This window comes from Pezoporus wallicus, unplaced genomic scaffold (assembly GCF_028554395.1).
Source record: "Pezoporus wallicus isolate ANWC-B61680 ecotype Strahan unplaced genomic scaffold, APGP_CSIRO_Pwel_v1 contig_7379, whole genome shotgun sequence".
Classification (NCBI taxonomy): Eukaryota; Metazoa; Chordata; class Aves; order Psittaciformes; family Psittacidae; genus Pezoporus; species Pezoporus wallicus.
In genome coordinates, this window is record NW_026642884.1 from 565,360 (window position 1) to 589,293 (window position 23,934).

At 44.3% G+C, this 23,934-nt stretch overlaps 1 long non-coding RNA gene across 1 annotated transcript; it reads left to right on the forward strand.

Annotated features, from left to right (window-relative positions):
* Window positions 1–312: 312 nt before the first annotated feature.
* On the forward strand, window positions 313–23,487 carry LOC130611865 (uncharacterized). The gene is made up of 3 exons (XR_008975336.1): window positions 313–612; window positions 16,514–16,618; window positions 23,351–23,487. It is a non-coding gene; the product is annotated as an uncharacterized LOC130611865 (long non-coding RNA).
* The last annotated feature ends 447 nt before the right edge of the window (window positions 23,488–23,934 follow it).

Below are 23,934 nucleotides of genomic sequence, written 5' to 3' on the forward strand. Positions count from 1 at the left end.
AATAAATTTACTGTTAGTGTGCAAAGACCTTCATTAAACATGTAATCTGTTAAAACCTGATGCACAGCTTCAATCTGGTTCTGCAGCATCGTTTCAACACTTTTTAAACTGTGGACCCTGTGAGATACTTTCTGCTGAAAGCAAGATCCCTGCTTTTAAGTCTATGAACAGTAAGTTTACTTTTCTTGATGAACTTTTCAAGGATGTTCTAAAAGGATCCTCCAAGCCCCCAGGAATACATTGTCCAGGGTAGGGGGATGTACTATGTTTAAGGCCATGGATGATCTCAGAATGCCTGGATTTCCGTCATGCTTCTGCCACGAGTTGCAGTATAGGCTTTGTCCTATTTTCAACTTCTTCCCTTTAATAGGAGCCACCTGTTTTCTCTGTATTACAAACATCAAACCAGACCTGGAGTACTGTGTTCAGCTCTGGGGCCCCCAACAGAAGAAGGACATGGACCTATTGGAGTGAGTCCAGAGAAGGCCATGAAGATGCTCAGAGGGCTGGAGCACCTCTGCTATGGAGACAGGCTGAGAGAGCTGGACTTGTTCAACCTGGAGAAGAGAACCCTCTGGGGAGACCTTAGAGCAGCCTTCCACTAGCTAAAAGGTAAGAATGCTGGAGAAGGGCTTTTGACAAGTGCCTGTAGGGATAGGACGGGGGGGGAATGGCTTTAAACTGACAGAAGGAAGATTTAGATTAGATGTGAGAAAGAAATGCTTCCCTGTGAGGGTGGTGAGGTGCTGACACAGGTTGCCCAGAGAAGCTGTGGCTGCCCCATCCCTGGCAGTGTTCAAGACCAGATTGGATGGGGCTTTGAGCAACCTGGTGTAGTGGAAGGTGTCCCTGCCAATGGCGGGGGGGTTGGAACTGGATGAGGTCCCTTCCAACCCAACTATTCAATGACTGTATGATTGTGTGACAAAAATATGCATATAGGTGCCTGGCTGATAAATTTGTAAGGGTAAATTTCTTTGTGGTAATCAGCAGGGATGCTTTAAAAGCATGCAAGCAAAAATGGTTGCTATAAGAGAAATCTTTGAAGGGGTATTATCCAATTAGTACTGATAGCTCTACTAATATGGCAGCAATTAAAATGTTGTTTGTGAAATAAATAGGAGAAGACCTAAATATTCTTTGGACTTACATATGAATAATGCTCTAATATCTGGTGGAATAATTATAATGAAGCTGTAAGTATTCTCTCATCAGTTGTTTACAGAAATAGCAGTCTATTTAATCAGTAGCAATGCATTCAAGGTGACTAAATATTAAAGATGATTGGCAGCTTACTGCTTGGACTAAAATGATTAAGTAATGTGAGAAAGAAAGTGACAGGTGACTTCAGTCCCCTTGAGAAAATATGCCCCAGCCAGGAAATGGGTTGAGACTTCTAATAACACTGGTAACAAATAAGTGCTGAAATGTTTGCTTGCAGCAGTCATTCTGGAAAGGAATGCAAATCCTGTTATACATCTTTTTCATCTTGGTGAGGTTGCAGTGGCAGCACTCACCAGCTTGGAGATACTGTGTATTTTAACTATCCCACAGAGAAACACACTTGCTTAGGATGTGTCAGATCGCAATGCCAGAAAAGCCACTTGTATCCTCAGCACTGAAACAAATGCAAACATCCCTGTGCAGACTGGCTGAGCCATTGTGGCTTGCTGCACCATCAGTTGTGTGGTCTTTCATGTTCACCATTCTTGGAGTCTTTCCTTGTTACATATCCCATTGCTTCGGATTGCGTTAGACAAGTGGGGGTGAGGGACAAATTGCAAATTGATTCCAGGAGCCTCTGAGGGTTGGTGCAAGTTGGCATTTGCTGTAGGCTCTGATCTGGGTTGCTGGTTGCAGCTCTGGGAAAGGAATGCAGCAAGCAAAGCATTTCCAGCACACTGTTTCACTGTTTCAGGGGCTTGCAAAGTGATCCTTTCTCTAAACTTCACACCCAGTGAAAGCAATTCTACTTTCAGTAAGTCCATGTTTCTGTTTTTAGAGCCAAGGTTCCCAAATCCCTGTATTAAGACTAGCTTCCACTTCAGTGTACACCATATCCTAATTGTGAGTTAATTCTATCTATCTCATGCTAACTCAAAGCTCAGGTAAGGACAAACATTTGTGGGATGTCCACACCAGAATATGCAGTGGTGTTACCTGCCCATGGACCACATCCTGATAGCCTCACTGGAAGAGTGTTCTGCTTTCTGGTGGGCCTAAATCAAAGCTCTACTCTTCTTTACTGAGCTTGACAAGTTCTCACCCTGCTGCTGGTGAGCACCAAACTAAAACTAAGAAATTGAGGCAAAAGTCAGACTAAGAAACTGGGCAGGGTTGTGCAGGATATCGGTAACCAAATCTGAGCCCGATTCTCCTGTAATCCATCCCAACACTCTTTTTTCCTAGATGGTCCTTCCAGGTTCTCACAAGCACTTCCCTCATCTCTGGTTTTGTGGAACAGGTGTTGAACTTTAAACCTCCTGCATGGCATATTGTAGTCACTGCTGCTGCTGTTGTCTGCTTCTAAGGTGAAGTAGCCCAGTAAAGAAATTGGGCAGCTTGGGGCAGCTATAAGGGCAGGAATAGAGAGTTATTTCTCTCTCCATGTCCCTAATGGGATCCTAAGTGTAGTATAGACATGAGTGTCAATGCCCTTTTACACAGAAAGTAGGGAATGAATTCCAAACAGTACTGGAGACAGCTGACCCTTTTAGCACAATGCTTAAATATTCTAGTGCAGTGCCAAGGCAGCATGTGCAGAGTAAATATTTTAATCCCTAATTAATCACTTTGGTTAGATTGGTAAAACAGAAGTCTAATGAAAATAATTTGAAATTTCCTTCATGAATAATTGCATTGTTCAGGGGATTCTGGGAAGAGTCAACTGGCTGACCTTCCATTCTTGGGCTGCTCTATTGCTATGAGACTTAATTTGTGTCCTTCAGCCCTTTTCAGTCACCGTCACGAGATTAGAAATACCTTTCATGCAGTTTAGCAGCAACTATGCAAAAGGACAGTGCAGTCAGCAGAGAGGTAAGAAATTAGCACATGCTTTCCTGCAGTGAAACATACAGTATGGTACACAGGACAAGGGCAAAGCTTCTTTTCCACTCCATGTCTCTTTATTATGTCCTGAACATGATGGATTGCATTGTTTATTGAAGTATTCATGGCCATTTTTAATTAGAGATGTGAGGTCTGCGGGTGCCAGGGTTTTGCGTATTTGTAGGATTGGAGAAGAATTTGCTTGTTGATACATCCTGGTGACTGGCACCATGGTTGATCCCATGGCTCCAGAAGAATTTATTTCCTCCTGCAGGTCCTGTCTTTCTGGTGGCCCAATGTTAGGCTCCAATCCTGTCTGGGCAGGATGGGTTGGCTTGTAGGACCACGCCTGACTTGTCCAGGGAGAGCAGAATTGCACCTTTTCTGCACACTCCAGCTTGCATTTCGCTATAGACCATCTACACTTTGCTGTGGAGGGATGATTTAATACAGCAAGGTCTGTGGTCCTTCTAAAGACTTTTCCTCTGTTAAAAAAACCACAATACATTGCCCTCTATCTCAATGTGTTTTTTCTTGCATGTGATGGCTGCAACAAAGTATTGTGCAACTGGGAGAGTTTATGAGAACAAGTTATGTCGTGCAGGCAAGGATTTAAAAACGCATCTTAAATTGATAGACCCATGAGTATCCTTTCCAGGGGGGCTCTTTCCCCAAGCTACTGCTAACCAGACCATTGTTGCTAGAAGATTCGTTTGCTATAGAGCAGCAACCAATGTTTCTAATAAAGGTGGAGTTTCTGTGAAGAGAGCAATAGCAACAGACACTGCAAAGCTGCTGGGTTTGTCTATGGTGTTTGTAGAGTTGCTTCTTGTCCAGGATGTTGTGTTCATCTTTGAAGTGGCCACCAAATTCATGTGAGTGTGCAGCCCAGGGCTTTACACTGCCTGCAGTGGTATGGGAGGACAGGAAATGAGACGTGGGCTATGTTATGTGGCTGCTTTGGATGCTGCTTGTCCTCAGAAGTTGGGTTGGGCATCTTCTTGCAGTCTCTTGATCCCAAATACAGCTCCAGATTCTGCTGTGTGCTTTTCAGAGCCTGCAGCTGAGAGCATGAGTTCTCAAATAATTAAGATAATAATAGGGAGATAATTAACAGGGGCTTGATCTGGGGCTAAAGGACCTAAGGAGGATGGGGGCAGCAACTGAATTCGGAGAGGGAATGCAAAATTTTTGTGAGTGGTCCTGAAATACGTAGCAGGAAGTTTGGCAAGGACAAGGTAGCTTGGATGTTGATTTGGGCTTGTTTGTCTAGAGGAGAGGAGTAGGGATATGAGTATGGGTCAGAACCATGCTTTGGGAGAGAAAGATGTAGAAAATTATTTATTGGACCAGGAAAAACAGTTGTCCTTACCAGTGCCTCTGGCAAGCTAGGGATGCATGTGACCACGGCCCAGAACAAGGGCTAGTGAAAAACTCCATGAAAAAACATTTTCTACCTATCAAGGGAATGATTTTTGAGACAAAAACAGAATAAAAACCAAATGTATAACTTTGATTTTCTTTTAGAGGACAAATGATAATCACTGTTCTTCTGCTAGTGGTTTTACATGATGAAGCCAAATCTTTTGCAATGATTATCACTTCACAGCATCTTGCAGTCTCCACTTTCATTTGTGGTCCTTTTCCCTCCCACATTCACTATTTTAGTTTTCTATTTGTGTGCACAGTTGTTGCTTATCAGCCATGGAAATTTACAGATATTAAATTAGCTACAGGAGGGCTCTGATATTATTCCCTCAATGCTACAGAAGCCTATTGAGAACTGAAGGAAAAATTATTAATGAAAACTGAATAAGAAGGCTATAAAGTTCAAACAAAGTGTGTTCCCTGCCTCACAAGATCTGGATGCATGCAGAATTTCATGAAAATTACTCATAAAATGGTATATTATGTTTTGCTTCTTCAGACAAAAGCATTGTTGAAATATTTTCATTCTGCAGAAAATATATTGGATGATAGTGATAATTAATGTACTGAACCATTTAACAAGGAGATAATAATGGATATGAAGGGTTTATTATAAAAAATATGACCCTCACCACAGGACTTAAACTTGCTACTTTTGACAATATAAAGCAAAGCCTCTACCTTCTAGGCTAGAAAATGTCTTCTCCAGTTGAGATGAAGATCATAAAGGAATGTAATGAAAAAGTACCTTGGGGTTTTGTGTTGAAAACGGGGTGTAGGAAGGAGACTAAATCTATGAGTGTCTCCAGCAATAGGTTAAATATTCAGTTTGGGGGTTTTAGAGTGATTATGTTTGGACCAAAATGGAGAATAATGCTTCAGATCTTACCTCTATACTATGATGCTGATGCTCAGCACAGTGCAGTTTTCTATGTGATCATAAACCAAAGCTAAATAAAACCAAGTCTCACTTGTGAAAGAAACAGTACGGAGACTCCTTGCAGTCCAGGGGAGCTTTTGCCTGTGTGGAAGCTGCCTACAGACTTCCAGCACAAATGGCAATAGGAGATTGAAGTAGAGACTCATTCTCCAGTGTGCAGTAAATCAGCCTTTATTTTAAACCTATGCCTGATTTCACCTCATGGTGAATTCTGCATATAACTCCTTAAGCAGGACATGGACAGTCTGGAAGTTCAAGGGGAAAATAAAGGAAAACAAGGGATAAATCCATGTTTGCTCATTGGCAGAGCCAGTAGGGCCAGCCAGGAAGAGTCCTAAATGTTTTTGCCTTACTGGGGTCACTTGAGATTTGCTCTGTGACTCTCAAATTTCCTCCAAGAAACTACAAAAAGAGTAAAATAAAATGAAAAATTAAAAATACTCCAATTCCTTTGCGGTTCTCTCGTATATTATTATTTTGGCGCAAAGGATATAAGAGAAAACAGATAAAAGTTGCTTTTCAGACTCAATTTCCTAGCCTTTGACCTATATTGAGGGAAACTAGCTAGAGCCATTACTGAATTTAGAAAGAATACCTGAACCAAAATAATAATGAATCTAGTAAGCTGAAATCAGCTTCAATATGCCAAAACCCGCCCTGCAATGTGATCTGAGGATGGACAAAGCTGCACCCGTCCAGAAGAACTGGGCATCTACAGACCTACAGCAGGCCTGAATATTGACCCAGCATTAAGATATGTGGATCTTCTCGACAACAGTAACCTAAATACAGACAGAACCAAGATCTGCCTTGATAATCAGAGCAAGTGCCATTGTTAATATGGGAGACGCTGGAACTTTGTCCAGGATATTGACCAGAGCACAAAAAGCTCTGAAACCCATCTGTAGAAGGACTACAGAGCCCTGGGAGAGGTAGTTAGGGGCCCTGGAGCTCAGATTGTCTTTTCGTCAATTCTCCACACTACAGGGGAGGACCTTAAAAAGGCTAGGAGGGTTGGCCAGGTTAATAAATGGTTAGAACAGTGGTGCCATAGTCAGGGGTTTGGGTATCTAGAACATGGGACTCAATTTAAGAGGCCAGGTCTACTGGGGGCTGGTGGAGCTGGTCGGAGCTGTTTTGGTAGGAGGTTTGCCAGACTGGTCAAGGATGCTTTAAACTAGATGTGTTGGGGGAAGGGGGCATCATTCCATCCCAACACACCCAGTCAGCTGCCAGCTTGGAGCAATGTAGAGATGCTCCAGCCACTCCAGCCAATGAGCTGGCTTCATTTGGAGCTCGGCTCAGATGCCTCCATACAAATGCCCATAGCACGGGGAACAAACAAGAGGAATTAGAGATGTGTGCACGTCTGTGAGGGTATGATATAACAGGCATCACAGAAACATGCTGGGATGGCTCCTATGACTGGAGAGTTGGAATGGAAGGTTACAGGCTCTTTAGAAAGGACAGGCCCGACAGGCATGGAGGAGGAGTTACTATTGATGTTACGAATAGGCTGGAGAGTATGGAACTCTGTCTGGAGACAGGTGAGCAGTCAATAGAGAGTTTGTAGGTCAGGGTTAAAGGGAGAACAGCTATGGGGGATATTATTGAAGCTCCAGGGCAGCCTTGGTTGCAGCAGTCATGAGATGGTCGAATTTGAGATCCTCAGGACAGTGGGGAGAGCATGCAGCAAGCTCACTGCCCTGGACTTCAAGGGAGCAGACTTTGGCCTCTTCAGGAACCTGCTTAGTAAGGTTCTGTGGGATATAGCCCTAGAGGGCAGGGAGGGACTCAAGACTCTTGTTTGGTATTCAGGGATCACCTACTGCAAGCTCAGGAGTGTTGCATGCCAACTAGAAGGAAATGCAACAGGCGGGCCAGGAGACCTCCTTGGATGGATAAGGAGGTGCTGAGGAAACTTTGGAGGAAAAAAGAGGCTTATAAAAGGTGGAAGCAAGGACAGGCGGCCTGGGAAGAGTACAGGGATGTTGTCCGGGAAGCTAGAGATCAGGTTAAGAAAGATAAGGCCCAGTTAGAATTAAACTTGGCTAGGGATGTTAAGGATAACAGGAAGGGATTCTATAGGTATGTAGCAAATAAAAGACAGATTAGGGACAACATAGGCCCCCTCCAGAAGCTATCAGGAGAACTGGCTGCCCTGGATTTGGAGAAGGATGAAGTTGTTAATGACTTGCCTCGGTCTTCACTGGCAAAAGCTCTGACCACACAACTGAGGTCTCAGAAGGCAGATGCAGGGACTGTGAGAATGAAGACTTGGGCCCACTGTAGGAGAGGATCTGGTTCGAGACCATCTTAGGAAACATACACAAGTCCATGGGACCTGATGAAATCCATCTGCAGGTCCTGAAGGCTAATGAAGTTGCTAAGTCACTGTCCATCATATTTGAAAAATCATGACAGTCAGGTGAAGTTCCCGACGACTGGAAAAAGGGAAATATAACCCCCATTTTCAAGAAGGGGAAAATGGATGACCCAGGGAATTACAGACCACTCAGTCTCACCTCAGTGTCTGGCAAAACCTTGGAGCAGATTCTCCTGGAAGGCATGCTAAGGCACATGACAAACAATGAGGTAGTTGGTGACAGCCAGCATGGCTTCACTAAGGGGAAATCCTGCCTGACCTGGCCTTCTATGATGGGGCTACGGAACTGATGGACAGGGGTAGAACAGCTGATGTCATCTACCTAGACATGTGCAAAGTGTTCATCAGTTTCCCACACAACATCCTTGTCTCTAAATTGGAGAGACATGAATTTGATGGATGGACCACTCGGTGGATAAAGAACTGGCTGGATGGCCGCACACAAAGAGTTGTGGTCAATGGCTCAATGTCCGTCTGGAGACCAGTAAGGAGTGGTGTCCCTCAGGGATCGGTGTTGGGACCGGTCTTGTTCAAGATCTTTGTCGCTGACATGGACAGTGGGATTGAGGGCGCCCTCAGCAAGTTTGCCGATGACACCAAGCTGTGTGGTTGGGTTGATACGCTGGAGGGAAGGAATGCCATCCAGAGGGACCTTGACATGCTTATGAAGTTTAACCATGCCAAGTGCAAGGTCCTACAGCTGGGTCAGAGCAATCCCAGGCACATCTGCAGGCTGGGCAGAGAAGAGATTCAGAGCAGCCCTGTGGTGAAGGACTTGGGGGTGTTGGTCGATGAGAAAATGAACATGAGCCGGCTTCAGTGTGTGCTCGCAGCCCAGAAAGTGAACCATATCCTGGGCTGCATCAAGAGGAAGGTGACCAGCAGGTCGAAGGAGGTGATCCTGCCCCTCTATTCTGCACTTGTGAGACCTCACCTGGAGTACTGTGTGCAGTTCTGGTGTCCTCAACATCAAAAGGACATGGAACTGTTGGAACAAGTCCAGAGGAGGGCCGCGGGGATGATCAAGGGACTGGAGCACCTGGAGATAGGCTGAGAAAGTTGGGGCTGTTCAGCCTGGAGAAGAGAAGGCTGCATGGAGACCTCATAGCAGCCTTCCAGTATCTGAAGGAGGCCTATAGGGATGCCGTGAATGGACTCCTTATCAGGGACTGTATCAATAGGATAATCGGTAATGGGTTCAAACTTAAACAGGGGAAGTTCAGGTTAGATATAAGGAGGAAGTTCTTTACTGTAAGGGTGGTGAGGCACTGGAGTGGGTTTCCCAGGGAAGCTCTGAATGCTCCATCCCTGGCGGTGTTCAGTGCCGGGTTGGACAGAGCCTTGAGTGGCATGGTTTAGTGTGAGGTGTCCCTGCCCATGGCAGGGGGGGTGGAACTAGATGACCTTAAGGTCCTTTCCAACCTAACTATTTTATGGTTCTATGAGTCTATAAATCCTGGGTGAAATCCAGATAATATTTTTGAAAATTAAAAACTGGTATGTCAGAGAAGTACAGTCAGAAACTACAAAGGCCCAGGTGGCCTGATGTTCTGTGCAGCCTGCTGACTCAAACTTGCTTCTCTGGGTTCCTAGCGAGCCATTTTAATTGAAAGTGAGAGTGTCTGTTGCAAAAGGTTGGGAAGTCCTGCTCTCATTGACTCTTTCTGGGGTTAACTGTTGCAAAGAACAAGGCAGATCCCAGCTCCACCATCAGCACCAGGAGTCAGTCCTCCCCCATCATTTATTACTTTGGTTATATTTCTTAATCAGTGTTGCTTGGATCTATCGGCAAGATCCATGGCACCACGCCAGCACTGCCACTTGACTAGATAAAATATGCTGCATGGGTAAGGGGAGGAAGGCAAGGTTTGCTTGTTATTTCTTGTCTCTTTGATGCTGAATTGGTTGGGTTTCCAACACAGTCCTTTCTGTATGGCTTCTTTCTTTAACAGAGCCACATACAATTTAGATGAGCCAATTCCTGCAAATGGCTGTGTCTAGGCACTTTTTCCCAAAACATCAGCTCACCAATGATCTTCATGGAGCTGTAAATTAAGGAAAAGGTGAGAACAAGGAGGATTTCTCCATGTTAAGTCCCAACTGTCTGCTTATGATGCTTGCTGTGCAACATCTGTAAGTGGGACTCCATCTACACCTGCACATTTCCTGGAAAACTGGTGCCTTCAGAGCTTGACAAGTCAGACCTAGAAACACAGGCTTACATAGTCTGGGTCCCAGCAGGACAGCAAGAAGGAAGAAATATGCGCTTTGCAGCACAGAGCCATTGTGTCCCACCTTGATCAGGGCTGCTGCGCAGGAGTTTTCTTTGGGTTCCTCACCCCGTTTTCATCCCCTTGCCCCAGCACACTTTTTTCAGCTGAAGGCCTGCAGTTCTGTCCTCTAGGTTGAGCAGGGGTGCCAAGCACTCCATGCAACTCCTAGAGACTCCTTTCCAGACATCTAGGGATTGAAGGGGATAGGAGAAAAGAAGTTATATCTTCATGTTGCACTTCTCTCATAGGCAGAGGGTAAAACCAGGACATTATCAAAAGCTGTCCTCTGCAGTCATGCTCCTGGAAAGAGAGATTTCCTGAAGGGAGAACATTTCATGCCCAGGAAAGGCATTTATGTGAACTGGGCAGCCAGCTACTGTGGAACTGCTAGATCCAGAGATGACCATGGCTCCTTCCTTGGATCAAGCAGTTGAAGTCCTCTCCAATGTCATTTGCTTCATTGGAGGGAGGATGAAAAGCAAATATGGCCAGTTTCAGCTTTTTGATCTCTCAGATTATATTGTCTCACCATGAGACCAGTCAAGGGGGAGAAGCAGGGTGAACCCAGAACAATCACAGCACATTTACTGTAAGGGATTACAGTTTTTTACTTGGAAATTTCACAACTGACTTTAATTAAGTTTTTCCAAACCCAGCAAGTGCACAAGGCATTAGAGAGGGAAAGGGTCATATACGTGCGTGTGTTTGCTGGACGGGATTTTTGCAAGTTTTCCTTCATCTAATAAAAATTTGCTTGGCTGTCCCCATAAAAGCAGGCTGTAGCCAAGCTTCAGGTGGGCTGATATCCTGTTGCAGGGCCCTGGGATGACACACTTATGTCAGCTGGTGATAGCTAGTGAGGAGATAGCCTTTCACTGCTAATGACCCTATAGCCTGCACAAAACATGGGCAAAAAGTTATAAAACTAGTGACAAAGATACTGCTAAGACCTCTCATGACATATTTGTATTATTTCTTTAAATATTCTTGTTGGGTCACTGATGGCATCTCTGTTTTCTACATTCCCTGGCACAATGGGACCTGCTTCAACTACCAAAAACCCTAAAGATGCTGGTTTTGCTACCACTCCTGCTTATAAGATGTGTTATCCGGAACCACCTCTTCCTCAGAAGCATATTTTCTGAGTAGGTTGCTCACTACCTCTGCAAAATAGTGTGTGTTTCATTTGTCTGTACGGGGGTTATTAATCAAGGATGTCATGAGCTCTCAATGAAACAAAGTCTTTGAACGTGGGGACCCAGAAAAACGGACACAGTGTACTTGCAAAATGTTCTTAGGAGCACATGTGAATTTCTTTGCACTCAAATTAAGTAGGATTAAAGCAACTAAACTGTTGTTGCTCAGTTCTCTTGGATCATGTGACAAAGGCTGAATCGCTTTTAGTCACTGGTATAGGCCTAAGTCAGTCCCTTGATCTCCAAATTAATTTTTGAATTGAATGATTGTGTGGGGGTTTCTTGTCCTAATTGAGTCTTCAAGTGAAAAATGCTTAGCAAACAGGTGGAAAACTGAGGACAAAAGGCTCTATTATGTAATAAAAAAATGGAGAGTTCACTACAACAGTTTGAAATTAGTACTTGGAGGCTCTATTTATTTTTTCCTTCATAAAATCCCAAACAGTAAGTGATAAGCAGTGTGTTTGGCACAGCTTGGTGGAAAGCCATGAAAAAGGAAGAAGGTGGAAAATTTGTATGGGCACCTCTCATAATAGTCAGCAGGAAGTGTCTGAGTAATTTATTGATCCACTCCTCATTTTCCTTTTACTGATATGGCAACAGAAACCTTTTCTCCAGGAAGAAAAAGGTTTCAAGGGATAGCAGTGCAAAGCTCAAAGGTAGATCACGTATGTGTTTCTCAAAACCCCTCAACTTCCCCTGGAAATGCATTGGCTTGTTTCCAGTTCTGCAGGACTGTCAGGGCACCCCGGTGTTTTCTTGCTGTTCCCCAGACATAGGGAAGTAACTCCCTACAGCTTTGGCTGTAAGCTAACAAGCTTTAAAGTTGTACTGAACAGGTCTATATGAGATCAGGGTCTTACTATAGGAAGCACTGCACATCTGTTGCACCCCAAAATTTGTATTTTCTGTATCCAAATGAAGGGTGGTGGAGGATGAATACTCTGCAGGCAGCTGGGCTAGAGAACAGAGGTGCACCAGGGTTTGTGACTTACAGATAGGGCAGAGATGGGCACGTAGCCACCACCTTTGGGACAGTAAATCAGCTTCTAATGAATTTGTCTGCTTTGTGCAGCCAAGAAAATTTAGGTCTCAATCTCACGTCTCTTATTCAAAATCTCCTCAAATTTCCTGGCATAATTTGCTGATTAATGATAGAAAGGGTCTGGCTAAGTTTGTCCATATATGTAAGAAGGAAGATGCTTGGGACTTACCAAGCTTCACAGAAACCTGCATGGCATCAAGTCCTTCTGCTGGCCTTCATGATCTTGTCCTGCTCCTGTTGGGGTAAAGGGATAGCTCTTGTGTATGGACAGGGAGCAGGAGGGCCTGGGATATAGACTCTTCAAGAGGACAAAAGTTGGGAGAAAAGTAACTGCAAACAGAGCAAGTAATTGCAGCTTCTTTGCTGGGGTGAAGATGTGGCACTGAGTTCACTATAAGTAGGACCTGGCTTTGTTCAGGCAATTAAACTGGCAGAGGGTAGATTTAGATTAGATACAAGAAAGAAATTTTTCACTGTGAGGGTGGTGAGGCAGTGGCACAGGGTGCCCAGAGAAGCTGTGGCTGCCCCATCCCTGTCTGTGTTCAAGGCCATGTTGGACGGGGCTTTGAGCAACATGGTCTAGTGAAAGGTGTCCCTGCCCAGATGACCTTTAAGGTTCCTTCCAACCCAAACCATGCTGTGATTCTAATTAGTGAAAATGGGGCATGAGCTGCATGGGAGAGACCTGATGGGTCTAACTCTTCAGGGGGATATTTCCCCGGGCCCGGGCTTATACTGATACTTGTGGTTGGTCCACACTGCACTATGTCCACACAGTAGGAGGACCACCAGGATAGGATGCTTCCTGCAGCAACTGTCCCCTTTCCCAGCAGGTCTGAGCAAGCAGGTGCCCAGTGGTTTTGCAGCTCTTGCATTAAGAGCCAGCACTTAGCAGAGTCAGTTAACCACAAAACCAGCTCTGCTCCCTTTCTGCCAGCACACCTCGCAAGCCTCCAAATCGGAACTAGTAAATCAACTTTCCTTCATTTTCATGATTTTCCTGAATAAGAAATTTAGGGAAGGCTTGTTCTCATTTTGCATGAAATAACAGCACAGGAACTGGAGAGGAACAGGTCTAGCCTTTCAGCAGAGTTCAGATTCTGTAATGTCAGCAATTATTTCTTGCCATCACAGTGTAAAACTCTTTTCTCTTTCACTTCATATTATTTCTTTCTGCAGAATGCTTTCAGTGCAGATAATGCACATGAAGGTACAATACAGCCAGTTGTCTGAGAAGAGAAACCCATTTTCCTCTAGTGGGTGGTAGGTAAGAATTACTAATCCAATATGCTTGAGTTAACGCAAAACAAGGATTAGGGTGAAGTTCCTGAATATGTTAATCTTCCTTTATAGAAGTAAACTTTAGCACTGCTATCAACCCTGTGGTTTATAGTTCATGGGAACAATGAACCAATTAAACTTGAGCAGAAAAAATCTTGCACAAGTTTTCTGATTGTTACCTAATACTTTGAATTCTTTTGATACTTAATTATTTGCCACTGTGTCATGGGCAGAGGAAATAAAACATTGTTTATTATTCATTAGACTGTTTCTAAACATATCCATAATTAACTGCATTTTATTGTAGTTGTTTCTTTCTTCCTTCTCTATGAAAGTAGCTATTAAATGACATGTAAGGGCCTGGATAACTGATATAATTATTGGCAGCACAGACTGAGGGCTTACTGGAATGGTTGTGTCTATCAGAGTCAGCTAGTTGTGAAAAAAACATAGGCTGTGTGAAGAAAAGGAAAGGATCATTCAGAAATATTTCTCTTAGGTAATGGAAAAGAAAGATAACTTTATTTAATTTTTATAAATTAACTGCATAATGTCCTCTGGCTTTACAAAAGCAAGCCCATTCAGACAAGCCTTAAACACTACTTTAGCTCTGTTGGTATCCAAAATATTCTTACTTGTTGCTGGATCATATTCACTGTTCTTATTCACAGTAATGCACACAACTTGGAAAATTTTACTGTTTATTCTGGATTTTTTTCTGCCTTTCAAATTTCTGATTGAGGAACAGGGAAGAGGAGGATAATTGGGCTTATAGTATGATACAAAAATGTCAAGGATTTACTGGCTAAAGGATCTAGTCTTCTGTCAATACATGCATGTGAATCTTAGGCATATCGATTAAAAAAATGTACGCCTAAAGCAAATGTTACACTACAGGATATCAGCATCTTCAGTGCTGGTGGGTCAGAAAAGCCAGCTTGATTTTAGGGTAATAACATACATGTTATACCTAACCAGCCTTTGACCCTTGCAATTAGTTAAAAATGCAGCAGGCAGGCAGGGTTTTATTTGCAGTATCAGTATATACCTGTGCTTGTTATCGATTGAATTCCATTGCAATCCAAAGGAAACACTGTATCTGGGAGATGATGATGTCGCCACCACTTCTAAAAGCCTCAGTGATTATTGAGGATTTAATTGTACATGAAAATAAAGGGAAGTATCCCTCTACCAAATACATTTTTGTGTACAATTTCACAGCCGAAGTTCCTATGCAATGTGATTTATAGAAAAAATACTTGGGAGGAAGCATGTCGGACACAGGACACAATGAATATTGCAAACCAAGCTACAGTTCAGTTTATTAAGTCACATTTATAATGTTCTTCGTTAACAGACTTGCAATTTAGGGAATGTAACAGTTCAGTGGGCAGAGTCCTCTCATCTGTAGCAGAGCACTTGTGAGGCTCATCTTATCTAGTAAAAATTCAGTCAACTTTTACATCTCCTTGGTGTAAAGTGAGTTCTTGTACCAGCCACTCAAGTGACCCCTTCATGCTGGAGTTAAACTTGTCAACAGGAAGCAAGGACTCCTCTGAGGCAGTGACACAGCATTTTGGTTTCAGTCCTTTTTATTCAATTCCATTGCTTTCTGCTTTTCACCTGAGAGGAGCACACAGCTCAGCCATTGCCTTCATCAGGAGCAGCTACTCCCCTTGAATCTTGACCCTCAGATTCATCCCTGTGCTGCACTCTGCCAAGCAAAAACCTATGGAAAAGTGTGAGTGAGGCTGGGGGATTGTGTTTCCTTTTTTTTTTTTTTTTTTTTTTTTTTTTTAAACCAGCATCAATGGCATCAGTGTGACATAAGAAACTGTAATACTCAGTGCATCATCACCTCCCAGCACAGATAATAAGGGATTCCTTGTCTCTAGTTAGTTAGAAACAGAGCGTACATAAGTCTCAGGCACAGCCAGGACATCTCTCTCAGCTTTGAGTGCACTTGGCATTTTCTGAGAGCTCAGAGAAGCACTTGGCTGCGGGGCGGCAGGTTAAGTGCAATCTGTCTGCAGGCCAGAGACGCAGAGGTGTAAACTGGGAGCTCTCCCAAGATGCTGTGTTACATCTTCTGGAGAGCTGCCCCGCTCCGTCGGGTTCTGCCACGCCGGGGCCCCATCCCGTGAGCTCTGGAGCAGTCCTGCGGCCGCTCGGAGCCAGTGGGAACAGATGGCACTCAGCACTTGGCAGCATTAGACCCCAGATCACAGGTCCTGGTTTGTTTGTTGTTTGTTTGTTGGGTTTTGTTGGTTTTTGGCTTTTTTTTTTTCTTGTCTAACCATCAAAAATCCCTTTCAGTTTCTGAGTGGTGAGGAAGCAATAAAAACAAGGTGGAGCGAGATGCACCAGGCAAAGCCAGCTGCTTTAATAAATTTGCAAAAGTAGCAAGTCCTCTTTGCAAGTCCCCTGGTGCACAGCAGAAATAGCCCAAGTTTGAGGCTGGGGGACTTTTCAAGCTTGTTTCCCTGCTGTGGCGTATAGTGAACAGACAAAAACCCTTTCTGTAACCTCTGCTGGCTGTGACATTTGTTGGTGTCTGTGGATCTTATTCACAGCGCTTTGTGAAACACTAGTAGTAATGTAACTGTATTGTGGCAGGAGACTGAAGAGGGCAGTGGATCATTCACTTGAAAACGTGACCTTTTAATTTAAACAAAAGACTTGAAAAAATGAAAGTGAATCTTAAATGCAGTTTAATCAGTCAGGCGAAAGATGTCTAATGAAGCTGCCAGACAGATTTGTAGCCAGACTGTCACTTTACCCATCATGTTTATAGCCTCCAGTGGTGAGATTAGGACTGGGTGAAGGCACAGTCTATCCAGATTTCCCTGGTCTGATCCTCTACCATGTCTGTTAAGTTTTGACAATTTGACAAATTATTTTGCTGATTGTCTCTAGATCTGGAGGAGCTGAGTGTAGAGCCCACATCTTTGATCACAGCTGAGCATTGTTTGACGCAGGGATGAGAGACCCAAAAGGATGCTGCAATGCTACAAAATCAAGGTAAACCCTTTCAGACTTTCTGCTTTATGCCATTTTCTTCCTAAGCAATCAGCACTAAAACCCCTGCCTCTCAGATAAGAACAGCTGAAAAATTTCAGAGCAATTTTTTTTAGCATAGTGAATCCTATGGCTGTGATTTTACCACACACTCAATTTCTTACTCAAAGCCACTGGGATGCTGCAGTTACGAATAAGGCAGTTGTAAAAACCTCTAAGAAGTTGTTGTTATATCAGAAGAGACCTACATCAAGAAAGGACCAGCTTTAACAACAAGCAAGTTAGAAACCTTCCCCAGAGTTCAAATTACTGTCTTTGTGACCATCAAGGCAGAGATCATGCGTTTCATGGTTCTATTTTACATTTCTGAACGTACAATGCCTATTCATTTTGCAGGGAATATTTGCTACTGAAGAACTTTTAAGTGCCTGTTGTAGAAACTAATGTCTCTGTTTATCTACAGGCTAAGCAGGGCTCAGACACACAGCATCTGAGCTCCCCACACAGCCATGCCAGTGAACTTAGGCTGGAAGGGGAGGAATTACCTCTCTGGAAGATGAGAGGGAATTCATTCTCCATGCTAGCTCTTTCCTGGGGGGCTTTGCCAAGAAAAAAAAAAACAAACAAACAAACAAAAAAAAAAACACTCATAGCTTTCTGTCTTTTCACTTTTTTTTTTTTAAAGAACATCAAAGTTATCACTCCTGCTTTCTCACTATAATCCCAGAAATACTAATGTGTGTCTCCTAGTCCTTTCATGCTAAAAGCACAAGTGTGTGTTTTGCAGCATTTAGGAGGGTGCAGGCTGTTTCTGCATTTGTATACTCGGTGTGTCACTAAAAGAGCCAAAGCAGGAAAAGTAGCTCAAACTCAAACATTTATTTTTTCTTTGACTTGGCTACTCTAAAACCTATTATAATGTTTAAAGTCATTTATATGACATGATGTCTAATGTGCAACAAGACAATCCGACAAAAATTGCTTTTTTTTTTTACCTCCCTTTTCCCTAAACATTTTTTCAAAGTTTCATGCTTAGCAAAAAACCCCTCTGTAATTGTCTTGTCATGATTATAGTTTTTCCCATTCACTGCCACTTTACATGGAAGCCCCAGGAAAAGAATTCTTTAAAAACGAAATTTCATGCTTGCATGTGTTTCTGTGATCTGCAGTGTGTATGATCTCTGAGTGGAAAAACTTCTCTAGAATTAAATGGATTACCCTTGCTCAGAAGCCATCTGATGCCTCTTGAGCAGATACCACTGCTTGCCTGTGATCTCTTGCCCACCGCAATCGGGGTGACAAGCATTGAGGAGAGGGCCTGGTGGTGGCACCCTCCCCCACTCTCTCCCCCATTTTGGCATGGGCTGGGGGAGCAGGGCAGCCTTATTTAGGGTCCACATGCTGAGGCATCTCTTGCTGGTGGAGGACAAAGGACCTTTTGCAACCAGTGCGGGAAATAACTTTGTTACTTGGTTCCTGCAGCTTTCCACCTCTAAGACCATTTTCAGACTTATTTTCATTGCAGACCTTCTCCATACAGAGTTTTTTTCAAGGTGTTTGGTTGGGTTGAGGGGACCATTTTGGACAATGCATATAATGATGCAGCATGGGGTACACCTGTCTGACAGTGTGCGCTGAGCATCATCCAAAACCTCCCTAGCCATGGGAAAAGCTCCCTTGGAGGTTGAGGGCTGGGGCCTGTCCCCTTGGATTATAAGACCGTTTTTTCTCAGCAGCATCCAGTCCTGGACTGGGGCCTGCAGGTGGTATTGTAGCACAAGAAATAAATACTGAGAGTGCAGGAATCCATCCAGTGTACAGCTTTCAAGATTTTTTCTTCTTGTCTTACAGCCCCATCTTACAAGCCTTCTTCCTACATGAACATGCTTCTTTTTTTTGGCTTCTCTAGGATTGGAACTGCAGATGCAGTGAGAGCCACAGCAAACAGTCTACTCTTTCCCTTCTGCCTACTGATTTCACTCAGGCTTTTCTGCCTTGAAGTAGAAATGACTTTGTGAGTCCTTGTCCTGCGATGCCACCCAGCAGTGGCACCTGCCAGCCAAGCCAGTGGTGCCCACAAGAAGAAACAGTATGTCCCTCTTTGGCATGGCTATATCAAGGCCTGATCCACATAAGTAACAGTCCCTGAAGGGCTACCTTGAAAAGGGATTAGGTAGGAATGGGTAGGAAAAACCATGAAGCAGATGATAGCAATAACACATTAGCAGGAACAGTAAGGCTGGTCTGGTGACTGAACACCAGACTTGGACTCAGGAGATCAAGGTTTAATCCTCCATTCTTCCACAGATGTTGGCAAGTCACTTAATCTCTCTGTGCCTCAGTTCCCCATCTGGAGAAGGAAGATAATGGTAGCTTTTTTGTCTGTACTGTGTGTTTAGGTTTCTAAGTTTTCCAGAGCCAAGGATGATTCTTCAGGTGGGTATATACTGCACCTGCTTCTGCAGGGGGAATCACACTGCAGTCTTCCATACTACAAATGATAATTAAGAATAGCAATATCAGTCCTTTAATCATCAGGAAACTCATGCTGTTTTTCAACAAAATTTACAATTAATGCATGATCAGAACTTCAATTAAAGTTGAATAAACAGTTTGTGTAACATAATGGGCATTTCAAGGAAACTTCTTTGTGGAATCTTGGGACAATCTACTTGTAAAGTGTATTAGATGACCACAGCAGTCACCCCCATCCTGTAATACTTGAGAGCCATTTTCAAGCTAGGTGGCATGGCAGAAGTTGTAGTGAGGTAATTTCAACTGGTAAAAAATGCTGACAACAGCTTTACCATGGTGCTTCCCAACCCGCTGTGGGTTCAGGAGAGACTGGACCAACTCCTGCTGTGGAAACCTGCAGTCCCCCTACCTGTGAACATCCTGGTTTCCCATGGCCTGAAAAGCATGGGCTGAATTATGTTGCAAGTACTCTGTATTAAGTCAGGAGACTATGATCTGGTGGCAATTACAGAGACGTGGTGGGACAGCTCACATGACTGGAATATAGTCATGGAGGGCTATGTCCTTTTCAGGAAAGACAGGCCAGCCAGGAGGGGTGGTGGGGTTGCTCTTTATGTGCGGGAGGAACTACAATGCACCGAGTTCTGTCCAGGGACAGATGATGAGTGAGTTGAGAGTCTGTGGGTGAGAATTAAGGGGCAGGCTGGCAGGGGGGATACTGTTGTAGGTGTCTGTTACAGACCACCAGATCAGGGTGAGGAAGTTGACGAGGCCTTCTACAGGCAGCTGAGAGTGGCCTCACAGTCACAGGCTGTGGTCGTCGTGGGGGATTTTAACTTCCCTGATGTTTGCTGGAAGGACCACTCGGCAACCGAGGCACAGTCCAGGAGGTTCCTCCAGTGTATGGATGATAACTTCCTCCTGCAAATGGTGGGTGAGCCAACCAGGAGAGGAGTGCTGCTGGATCTCATCCTCACTAACAAGGAGGATCTGGTTGAAGCAGTAAGGGTTGAGGGCTGCCTTGGTTGCAGCGACCACGAGATGGTGGAGTTCAGGATCTTGTGTGGTAGGACTAGTAGAATAGCAAGTAGAATTGCAACCCTGGACTTTAGCAGGGCAAACTTTGGCCTTTTCAAGCAATTGCTAGGGGAAATCCCATGGGCAAGACTGCTTGAAGGTAAAGGGACCCAAGATAGTTGGTTGACATTCAAGGATTGCTTTTTCTGTGCTCAAGATCAGAGCATCCCGACACGTAGGAAGTCAAGGAAGAGGGCCAAGAGACCTACGTGGCTAAATAGGGAATTGCTGGGTATGCTCAAATGGAAAAGGAGAGTTTACAGGTCATGGAAGGAGGGGCTGGCCACTTGGGAGGAATATAAGGCTGCTGCTAGAGGATGTAGGAAGGCAGCTAGGATGACTAAGGCATCCTTAGACTTAAACCTGGCGGGAAGGGTCAAGGACAGCAAAAAGAGCTTTTTCAAATACATGGCAGACAAAACTAACACCAGAGGCAATGTAGGCCCACTGATGAACGGGATGGGTGCCCTGGTGACAGAAGATACAGAGATGGCAGAGTTACTGAATGCCTTCTTTGTCTCTGTCTACTCTGCTGCAGGCAGTCCTGAAGAGCCCTGTACCCCTGAGACCTTAGATGAAGTCAGGTCAATGGAGCGGTTTGCCTTAGTCTATGAGGAATGGGTTAGAGATCAGTTGAGCAATCTGGACATCCATAAATCCATGGGTCCAGATGGGATGCACCCGCGGGTGCTGAGGGAACTGGCGGAAGTCATTGCTAGACCACTCTCCATCATCTTTACCAAGTCTTGGGAAATGGGAGAGGTGCCTGAGGACTGGAGGAAAGCAAATGTCACTCCAGTCTTCAAAAAGGGCAAGAAGGAGGACCCAGGTAACTATAGACCGGTCAGCCTCACCTCCATCCCTGGGAAAGTGATGGAACACCTTATCCTTGGTGCCATCTTAAGGCATATCAAGGATAAGAGGGTTATGAGGGGCAGTCAACATGGCTTCACCAAGGGGAAGTCATGTTTGACCAATCTCTTAGCCTTTTATGAGGAAATAACACGGTGGATGGATGATGGCAGAGCAGTGGATGTGGTCTACCTTGACTTCAGCAAAGCATTTGACACAGTCTCCCACAGCATCCTCACGGCTAAAATGAGGAAGTGTGGTCAGGATGATCAGGTAGTGAGGTGGACTGCGAACTGGCTGAAGGAGAGAAGCCAGAGAGTTGTAGTCTATGGGGCTGAGTCTAGTTGGAGGCCTGTAACTAGTGGAGTGCCTCAAGGGTCAGTACTGGGACCGGTATTATTTAATATATTCATCAATGATTTAGATGAGGGAATTGAGTGTACTATCAGCAAGTTTGCTGATGACACTAAGCTGGGAGGAGTGGCTGACACGCCAAAAGGCTGTGCTGCCATCCAGTGAGACCTGGACAGGCTGGAGAGTTGGGCAGGGAGTAACTTGATGAAATATAACAAGGGAAAGTGTAGAGTCCTGCATCTGGGCAGGAACAAGCCCAGGTTCCAGTATAGGTTGGGGAACGACCTGTTAGAGAGCAGTGTAGGGGAGAGGGACCTGGGGGTCCTAGTGGACGACAGGATGACCATGAGCCAACACTGTGCCCTTGTGGCCAAGAAGGCCAATGGCATCCTGGGGTGTATTAGAAGGGGGTGGTTAGTAGGTCGAGAGAGGTCCTCCTTCCCCTCTACTCTGCCCTGGTGAGACCGCATCTGGAATATTGTGTCCAGTTCTGGGCCCCTCAGTTCAAGAAGGACAGGGAGCTGCTGGAGAGAGACCAGCGCAGGGCAACGAAGATGATTAAGGGAGTGGAGCATCTCCCTTATGAGGAAAGACTGAGGGAGCTGGGTCTCTATAGTTTGGAGAAGAGGAGACTGAGGGGTGACCTTATTAGTGTCTATAAATATATAAAGGGGGAGTGTCACGAGGTTGGAGCCAGGCTCTACTCAGTGGCAAACAATGATAGGACAAGGGGTAATGGGTATGAACTGGAACACAAGAGGTTCCACTTAAACTTGAGAAGAAACTTCTTCTCAGTGAGGGTGACGGAACACTGGAACAGGCTGCCCAGGGAGGTTGTGGAGTCTCCTTCCCTGGAGACATTCAAAACTCGCCTGGACACATTCCTGTGTAACATTATCTAGGTGTTCCTGCTCCGGCAGGGGGATTGGACTAGATGATCTTTCGAGGTCCCTTCCAATCTCTAGCATACTGTGATACTGTGACCTACCACAGTCAAAATCACCCAGCCTGCTTTTCAGAAGAAAATTGTGCAAAGTAACTATTTCTAGAACTTTCCCTTCACTGCTGTACTCCGACACAAAAGAATAATATTTTGAAGACTGTTCACTCTGCTTTCCAGTGGGAGAGAATTGATATCTGCCTGATTATACTTAGCATCAACTGGAGTCTTCACTGAGGTTAAAAGGAAATTTCAGCAGGTAGGATTATCTCCAAAAAGTATTATATCCTGCCAAATTGTGTTTGGATTTTGCTAGACTTACTTACTTGTTCACAACACCCAGGGAAGCACAGACTTTTTTCCTGTAAAGAATTTGGCTGTGTTTGAAGACATGGGGGCTGTGTTTTCACCATGAATCAGACTCAGATTGACTTTGGGATTTGACATAACATTGGTTTACTGACTAACCTTGCTATTCTGCTGGACATGCTGTGGCTATTGTGAGCAATGCTGAGCTATTACAGGGCTGCAGGAATGCTTTCTGGTGGCATGTCTGGCTTAGGACAGTTCAGATGAAGTTTTTGGGATTAACTAGTTCGTGGCTCCTGCCTTGTCTCCAAAGCTGAGGGATGTGCTGAACTCCCCCCCTCTGCCTTTCCTCCTGCTCTCCATCTAAGGTCTTTTCTGTCATCTCCTCCAAAAGCAAGAACCTCAGTGAAAATATGCAGGCCAGATTGCAATGCCTTTACTAATGCTTCTTCTACAGATAAACCCATTGACTTCAGCCTGTGGTCCTTCATCCGTCTCTTATATTTGCCAGTGCAGGTCTCCTGTGCTTCTCTCTCTTGTGCATGGCTCTTTCTCAACTCTTCCTGTCTTGCTGATCAGTCCTGCACCCCACTTTTATTGAAGTTGGGATGTTAGTGAGCTCTGGGCCTCTCAATCCATTTTTCTTTTGTTTCTGTGACTGATATGGATCTTCTCTGCTTGTTTTATGTATCAACAGTGGATGAGCCTCTCATATATTTGTTTTTAAGGATGATGTGACTGGAGAACCAATGATAAGCATCTCCCCCAGCTGCATTTTATACTTGCAGATCCTCTTTCATTGAACAGGTAAGGGGCCCAAGGACTCTACAGACACAGTATATTCCTAATGAAGAGGGAAGAGTGGAGTAAGTGGAGACATTGTCTTTGCAGTGATTATGTGTCATTACAATCGAGTAAATGCTCTGGAATTAATATTTTGTGTGCACGTGGTAAGCCTCAGCTGGTCCTGATTATATGCACATTGAAAAAGATCACAAGAATATTATGGATATTTTTCTCTTTGTTTTTAAATTTCAAGTATTACTTTTTTTTTCTTTTTTTTTTTTCTGTGTGTAATTGGACTGAAATATGTGTGGAAAAGGGTCTTAGTTTACCAGTTGGTTGGAAATTCTGGAGAAATGAAAAAAATTGTCTTTGTTCCCCAGTTCGGGTAAAAATGCTGTCTTCTTTCTTTCTTTCAGCGGAACCTCTGTCGTGGCCCCTGCCCACAATAGTCTGTGTTCTTGGCACCCTCCTTGTCCCATGGGGTACTATTTTTGGCGTGCTCCAGCTCTCTTGTGGTACTATTCTC